Here is a 7,604-nt window from a genome sequence, read left to right as displayed (position 1 = left end):
CCTCTACAGGCAAGGTCAACCCAAAAACCTGCACCCCTACAGTCAATACGTTTCATACGTTTCATTTTTTAACAAATCAAAACTGTTTCTGTCAAGCAAACTTCTCATTTACCCATTTGTATTTCAAAGGAATGTCCGGCTCACTTGTACCTGCAGAGGTGTTTAAGGAAACCTGAAACCTTAAACCTTTCCAATTAAAAGCAAATCAATTATTTCAGAAACAAAATGTAAACCATACTTAACTGGAAACTGTATGTTATTTCTTTATTTCCCAAACAACACAAGAGTTTTGCTGCACATGTGTACACAATAGAAATAAAACTCTTTCCACTAATGTGACGAGATAATACTAAAAACACCAACGACCACAATTCTTATAGCTACAGAGTTTCATTTAATGAACAAGCGAAAGTAAACATGACATTTTATATTACTGGATACGGTGAATTGCATTTTGACATTTTTGTTGTTTTGATAAATTATTGTAATTCAACTGAACAACCTTTTGGTCATGTTGTTTTGTACATTCTCAAATAAACACAACTTCTTAATATGAGTTTTTACATTCAGTTGATTTAACATAATATTATTTTGAAGCCTTCATTCAGGGTTAGCGCTCTTACTGTCATGATCTCGTGAGACTTAGCAGACCCAAATGCTGAAAACCCGGAAGAAAACTCAACGAATCGTCTGGTAAGTATGAGGGATTTAATTCACAGCCAGTGAATGAGCAGACTTGAGGTAAGAAGGATCTTGATGCGTAGGCGCGGCAGGCTGGAGGGTATTGAGGCAGAAACCAGTGAGCTTGGATGAAGCTGGATCCCAGGAACAGACGAGGAGCATGAACAGCAGACTGCGACCAGAGGAGCACCCGTGGAGGTTTTTTCCTGTGGGTGAGCAGCACAGAAGCAATTAGCGAGGCGAAGGCAGACAAGAGCAAGAACATGAGTCAACCAGACTAAGCACCGTAGAGGAACAACGAACTGGCGTCGAATGATGATCCGAGGGCTCCTTAAGAATGCTGCAGGTTGATGAGGTGAGTGGAACCAGCTGGTCGCGATCAGGGCAGAGAGGGGAGGGGGAAGGTAGCTGACAGAGGCACCGTGACACTTACCTTACGCAGTGCTTCTCAAATAGTGATGCAATGCCAGTGGGGCCGCACTAGTAGCGGTTTTAGGCACAGGCAATTCGGGCAATTGGCCGGGGCCCAAATTTAACAGGTGGCAGCAGTGCCCGGAAAAAAAAAATCTGTGCCGCTATTGGTTTATTACAGAGCCCGTGTCCTGACATGGATCAAATAAAAAATATCTCGATCCCACAAATTAAGATCTTGTTCTCACAAATTAAGATCTTGTTCCCACAAAATAATATCTTGTTCCCACGCAATAATTAATTCGTGTGAACAAAATAATTATTCACGTCATAAATCATTCATAAACATGGATATGCTCTCCGTCCTGCCGCAAAAGCCGCTTTCAGCGGTAACTTCCGTGTCTCTGTGACCCACATTCGTTCAAGAAAGGGAAAATAAAAACAAGAATGATCTATTTATTATTGTCTTAATGAAAATAAGAAAAATATCGTAAGATTTAGGATGCCCAAGCTTGCTGCTTTGTCATACCGCAGTGATTCTCTGTACATAGCACTTTGCTCCGCCGCAGAGCTCTTTTGGTTGTCAGGCCGGCATTAGGGCAGCTGGCTGGCCGCCTACCGGCGAATAGGAATAATAATATTCAGGACTTGTCCTTTATTAACATACTCTTTAGCAGTCACTTTACATCCGAAGGCTAGTAGGCTACAAGCTACCTAGCCCATCATTAACCTGTTGTATTTGAACGCACCGCAGTTACAATTATTCACGTCATAAGTCATTCATCAACATGGATGTGAGCAATATTTTGATTTACAGCAGATACTTTCACATTTCTGTCTGTGTGTCTCATTACATTGCATGGAAGACACTGAGCATGTTTAGAGATCAAATCAAATTATTTTTAAAAGCACAAAAGCTTTTGGGCATACTAAATATTATGATATTTTTCTTCTTTTCATCAAGACAATAACAGATCATTGTTGTTTTTATTTTTCCCCTCTTGAACGAATGTGGGTCACAGAGACACGGAAGTAGCCGCAGAAAGCGGTCTTGCGGCAGGACGGGGACAGTACTGGGATGTAAATGAATGCAGACATGGTGACATGATTACCGATACTTTTGGATAGCTTTTTGAAATAAAAAAATCTGATCTCGAAACATCCTCAGTGTCTTCCATGCAATGTAATGAGACACACACAGACAGAAATGTGAAGGTATCTTCTGTAAATCCAAGTATCATTAACATCTGTGTTTATGAATGACTAACCACATGAATAATTATTTCGTTCGCACAAATTAATTAATTTGAGGGAACAAAATATTATTTCGAGGGAACGGAATATTATTTTGTGGGAACAAGATTTTTTTTATTTTATCCATGTCAGGACACAGGCTCTGTAGTTTACTATTGTCTGTTATATCACAGTGTTTGTAACAGCCTGAAAACTGTGAATTGCCATCCCTGCACCTGCTCCTATCTTTGAGAGGGCGCCGTTTGAGTGAGAAGGAAAAGGGGAGGGTAAGTGGGCTTAGGCTGCAAGGTGGAACTGCTGCAGGGAACACAGCCTCAATTGCAAAACACCAGGATCATTGCGTGCCTTTTCATTACCGGTACTCAGCTCATGCTACTGATGTCATTCTTTCTTAACTTTTGATGATGTGCCTTTATTTTCCATATAAATGTATTCTTTGCGTCTGCCTGTCGTTTAGTTGGTGTCAGTATTTGACATAAAGACAGCAGGTAATGCAGTGAAACAGCTGCGGTTTTTGAGATCATAGATAAACAATGGATTATTTGGATATTTAGAAAAAAAATCTGCACAATGTTTTTTACCTATTTTTTCAGACTAAAAACGTTAAATATATTGGTGCTGCTGTTGTCACGGTCTCCTCCCCCCTCCAGCTCTGCTCTGATGTTCCTGATTGCCACCAGCTGCCATCACTCACCTCATCATCTTCTGTGGATTCAAAAGGAGACCCAACGCCACTACTCGACGCCAGTTTGTTACCCCTTATGGTGACTGTCCTCATAGCAAATTTTTAAGTGTTATTTTTTCAGAGTTTTAGTATACAGATTAATTTTTTTAAACACTACAGAGTACATTAACACCTAATTACACTTTTTAGTTTCCAACTCATACACTTTGCAGTGTCATGTTATATGTCAGTGTTGGTGTAGAGCTCATATTTGCTCACCAAACACCCCAGAGTGTGTTTTTATGATTGAGTCTGCATGGTTCTCTTTTCACGTAGTGTACGTAATTACGTCTGGTACGTTTCTATTGGGAAGAGCTAGATGAGCGGCAAAGCAAGCAATCGTTGAGGGCGGGAAAGCAACGGTTTTCAAGCGTCTTGCGGTGAAAAGGATATCGAGTCAGACAGCGGACACAGGTAAGTGGCATTTAAATAACCCATGCTATCAGACAAATGTTTAGACACAGTTTCACATTGGTTTTTATTTGACCTGTAATGTATTTCCTGCTCCCATTTTTTTTTTTTTGCTAGCCTGGCTGCAAACAAACATCGATCGCTAGCTAAAACAAGCATTTGAAATTCAAGGAAGTTGTGGTATCCTGATAAATTATTTTGTGCTTTGTGTTTAACAGTTTTGGACCATTGACGTTCAATTTGAATCACCCCTTGCCTATTTAGCACGTGCGTGCCGTCGTGGCAAAAGAAGCCGGTGTGTGGGGCACTTAACACTGCAGAGAACGAGTTCTGCATTTGTTACGATTTTAAATTGTATTAAATCTTCAACTTAAAGTAAACAAAAAAATATGTGAATGTTGTAAATTATATATTTTAGTGTCCATTGATATATTTGAGCCCGCCTGCCAAAATATCGTTTTGTCACAAAACGAAAAACTTGTGGGGGATACCCCATCCCCCAACGGGTGGGAAAATTTGAGACTTTGTCCGAATTCCCACAATTCCCACTCTTATCCCTAACTATAACAAATATATATAGTGCAGGACTGTCTACTGCCTTGGATTAAAAGCCAATTGAACAACACCATGTTCACTTTTTTGAAACCTTACTACTTATTTAAAACTGACGTCACCTATTTCCCAAAGTGAAAATCTAATTGATAATATGGGAGTTTTATGGTGACTATGTGAATCCACTGTGTTGTGATGATAAAAACGTTGATGCTTCACTTTAAAAAAAAAACAAAAAACATTTAGATACATTTTTTCTCACAAATTGGTCAAACGCAAAGCATTGGGGTCTGTTTGCCTATAGGGGTGTAACGGTTTACTTAGTTGTATGATGGAATCGTGTCTTTTTATAGCAATTTCGGTTCGGTTCACTTTTGTACGGTCCCCCCCAATTAACCGTGACCTTCCACCGAGACGTTATTATATCACAATATGCTCTTTTGTTAAACTTTTTGACTTAGCTTTTGTTTTTAATCAATGCTTTTTTAGCTGCAACAATGCTGTTTAAAGTCCAGTATATGTCAAACTAAATGGCGCCTCCTATGCCACATTCCTGTGACAAGGTAATTCATTCAACCGTTCATATTTCCAAGTGAAAAATTAAAGTGATACATCCTTGCTGTGTTTTTACCAGTTTAAATATTTCTTTACTGTCTATTATTACATTGTGAATGTGCAGTTTATTATGCTTATAAATTTGATTGGAATTGCACGCTATTTATCATACAGCAGAACATTGAAATGAATTAAACTGTCAAGTAATAGGAAATTGAAAAAAGGAACAGTATCCATAAATGTTTCTATTTATTTACAGCCAAAGAGAAGTTTGACATCCCTCATGAGACAAATTTTGTCTGTTTGTTCTGTTTTTTGTGTATTATTTCTGTATCAGAGTGGGACTTGTTTTTTTCTCTGGATTTTTGTGTGTCTGTTTTTGTCTGATTATTTTCAGGTGTGGTGCATGAAGGTGTGGCCTCCAATTGGTCCAGAGCTGGAGGACGCTTCCTTAAGAGCACCACTTGGACCTCCACACCTTGAGAAGGGAGTTTGGCTGCAGCGAGTCTCCACTGCAGCGAGTCTCCACTGCAGCGAGTCTCCACTGCAGCGAGTCTCCACTGCAGCGAGTCTCCACTGCAGCGAGTCTCCACTGCAGCGAGTCTCCACTGCAGCCAGTCTCCACTGCAGCGAGTCTCCACTGCAGCCAGTCTCCACTGCAGCCAGTCTCCACTGCAGCCAGTCTCCACTGCAGCCAGTCTCCACTGCAGCCAGTCTCCACTGCAGCCAGTCTCCACTGCAGCCAGTCTCCACTGCAGCCAGTCTCCACTGCAGCCAGTCTCCACTGCAGCCAGTCTCCACTGCAGCCAGTCTCCACTGCAGCGTAACCCTCTTCTTCATTTTGTTTTTGATTTCACCTCTAGTTAAGTTGTGTGTTGCACTTTAGTGTTGTGTTTTAGTATTTTGTAGTTTTGTCCGTGCCCACTCTGTTTAGTCCTTTGGTTTATGATTTTGTTTAAGTGAAGCTGTAGGGGTGAACCGCCATTTTGTTTAGTACATGTTTTCTCCTGTTTTTGTTAGGTTAGTGTTTTGTCTTTGATTTCCCTTTTCTTTTCCCGTTTCAGTTAGGTGGGGTTTTGTTTGTTATTTTGGCCTGGGTTCACCCTGAAGCCTTTTTGTTTCACTTTTAGTTCATTTTGATTGTTTGTTAATTTGTAAATAAATTTGTTATATTTTTATGGAGACATTTGTTTGGAGTGTTCATTTAAATTTGGTAGCTGAAAACTTTACTTTTTTATGTTATGCCCCCCTAGGCACCCCTAGACACAGAAGGGGGCGTAACATGGATCAAACTGGGACAGAGATTGTCAATGACATGTTTAGTGATCTTCTGGAGGAAAAGTCTGACATTGTCTGGAACCTTTTTGATGCCTCTTCTGTTCAGGGTAAAAGTAAATCTGCACAAAAGTTCATTTTATTTAATACATCCAATCTAAAACTAATGAAGTTAAGCACATGGATCCTCCCTTAATGATTTTTTTGTTTAATTTATTGTACTAATTTTGAATGCTTTATTAAGTGCCTGAAATGGGACAGTTGCTGTTTTCCTGTATCCTCAAATAACTTTATGGTAGTCCGATTCTGACTGATTTTTTTTTATTGTTTTCTCCTTTAGAATCTCCAGTGCAGTCTTCATGCACAGATACCCTGTCTCTCTCATCATCACTTTCATCAGACAATGAGACTTCCTTTATGTCCCCTAAAAGACGTTGGCATTGCAGACCCTAAAGGCCCGTACACACCGGGACGAATATTCGCCAGGCGTTATTCACCAGCGTTTTTCTCCACATTTTTTGTGTTCACACCCAGGCGATTTACGCTGACGATGAGCTGAGCAAACATGCAATTTCATTCCCTGACATTAGATGGCGCTTAATGTAAAACAGAAATACTCCTGTACACAAGGTGGCGCTGCGCAACTTTACGCTTCTTAAAGTCGCTTTTCACTCAGAAGAATAGAGCAAGGTCAGAATCATACAAAGAAAACATGAATATTTCAAGCACCAGTTGCTCCAACTGGTGCTTGGTTCGGGGATATTTTAGAATGTCCGTCATTATTTCTTCGCAGCAGTGTAGACGCTACTTGGCGTCTATCTTCGCTGGTATGTGTGCTCAGAAAGGCAGTTTTGTGTTTGAGCACCCCCAAGTTGTGTTTTGCTGTAACTTCAGAAGCTCCAGACACGTGTGCAAAAGCGCCATTCTCATTGGTCGTATAGTTTTCGACGCGGCGCGTCGAACCAAAAAAACGAACCCGAGGCATTTTTTAAAAAGTGTCGCTTTGACGCGTGGCGTTTTTTCGCGTCGTGTGCACACTCACGTTGGTGCCCTTTGTTTAGTGACGAGGCGTTAAACGTCGGCGAATATCGCGGGCGAAATTCGTCCCGGTGTGTACGGGCCTTAAGTCCCAAAGAAAAGATTCAAGTGATGAAAGTTCTTCAGATGCGAAAGAGGTGAAATTCTCATTCATTTTACATATGATTCTGCTTATGTATTTTTCTTTAATAACTGACACCATGTGAAAGCTATCCTTGATTTAAAAATAAACATGGAAATTGATTAAAAGAACTAACTAGATTTTTGTGTGTTTTTTTTTTCCCTCCCCATTTTAGCTTTTTGAAAAACCACTGGAAGCCAAGCCAGGAGGAGAGAAATACAAAAAGAATACAGACAAACAAGGGAGGTTAAAGATCCATCACACCGGAAACTAGTCAACATAGTTGTGGCAGCTATGATTGAGCAGTATGGGTAAGTCACTTTTTGTCAATTATAGTCTAAGTAAAAATTATTGTTGCAGTGACATACAAACATAAAATCATCAAAGATGACTATCGCTCCTTTCCTTTTAAGGACGTCTCCCCCCATCGATACAAGGACACGCTATGCTTTAGGGATTGTCACCCTGTTTCCTTGTCTGAAAGATCCATACTCGGAAAAAGGAAATGTGAGTATTTGTTTCTGTTCACCATAAAGTTTAGAGGAGTATTTTTAGAGCTACAGTTTCTGTGTGCAGCTCTGG

General features: G+C 40.2%; 1 long non-coding RNA gene across 1 annotated transcript; it reads right to left on the bottom strand.

Moving 5' to 3' along the window:
* Positions 1-695: 695 nt before the first annotated feature.
* Positions 696-1,092, bottom strand: LOC110017157 (uncharacterized). The gene is made up of 2 exons (XR_002292449.3): positions 967-1,092; positions 696-887 (listed from the first exon to the last, which is right to left on the bottom strand). It is a non-coding gene; the product is annotated as an uncharacterized LOC110017157 (long non-coding RNA).
* Between the last annotated feature and the right edge of the window lie 6,512 nt (positions 1,093-7,604).

Source organism: Oryzias latipes, chromosome 3 (genome assembly GCF_053564925.1).
Source record: "Oryzias latipes strain Hd-rR chromosome 3, Olatipes_Hd-rR_3.1".
In the NCBI taxonomy this organism is placed as follows: domain Eukaryota; kingdom Metazoa; phylum Chordata; class Actinopteri; order Beloniformes; family Adrianichthyidae; genus Oryzias; species Oryzias latipes.
Note: the sequence above shows the minus strand (reverse complement) of the source record. Positions and strands in the feature narration are given on the sequence as shown.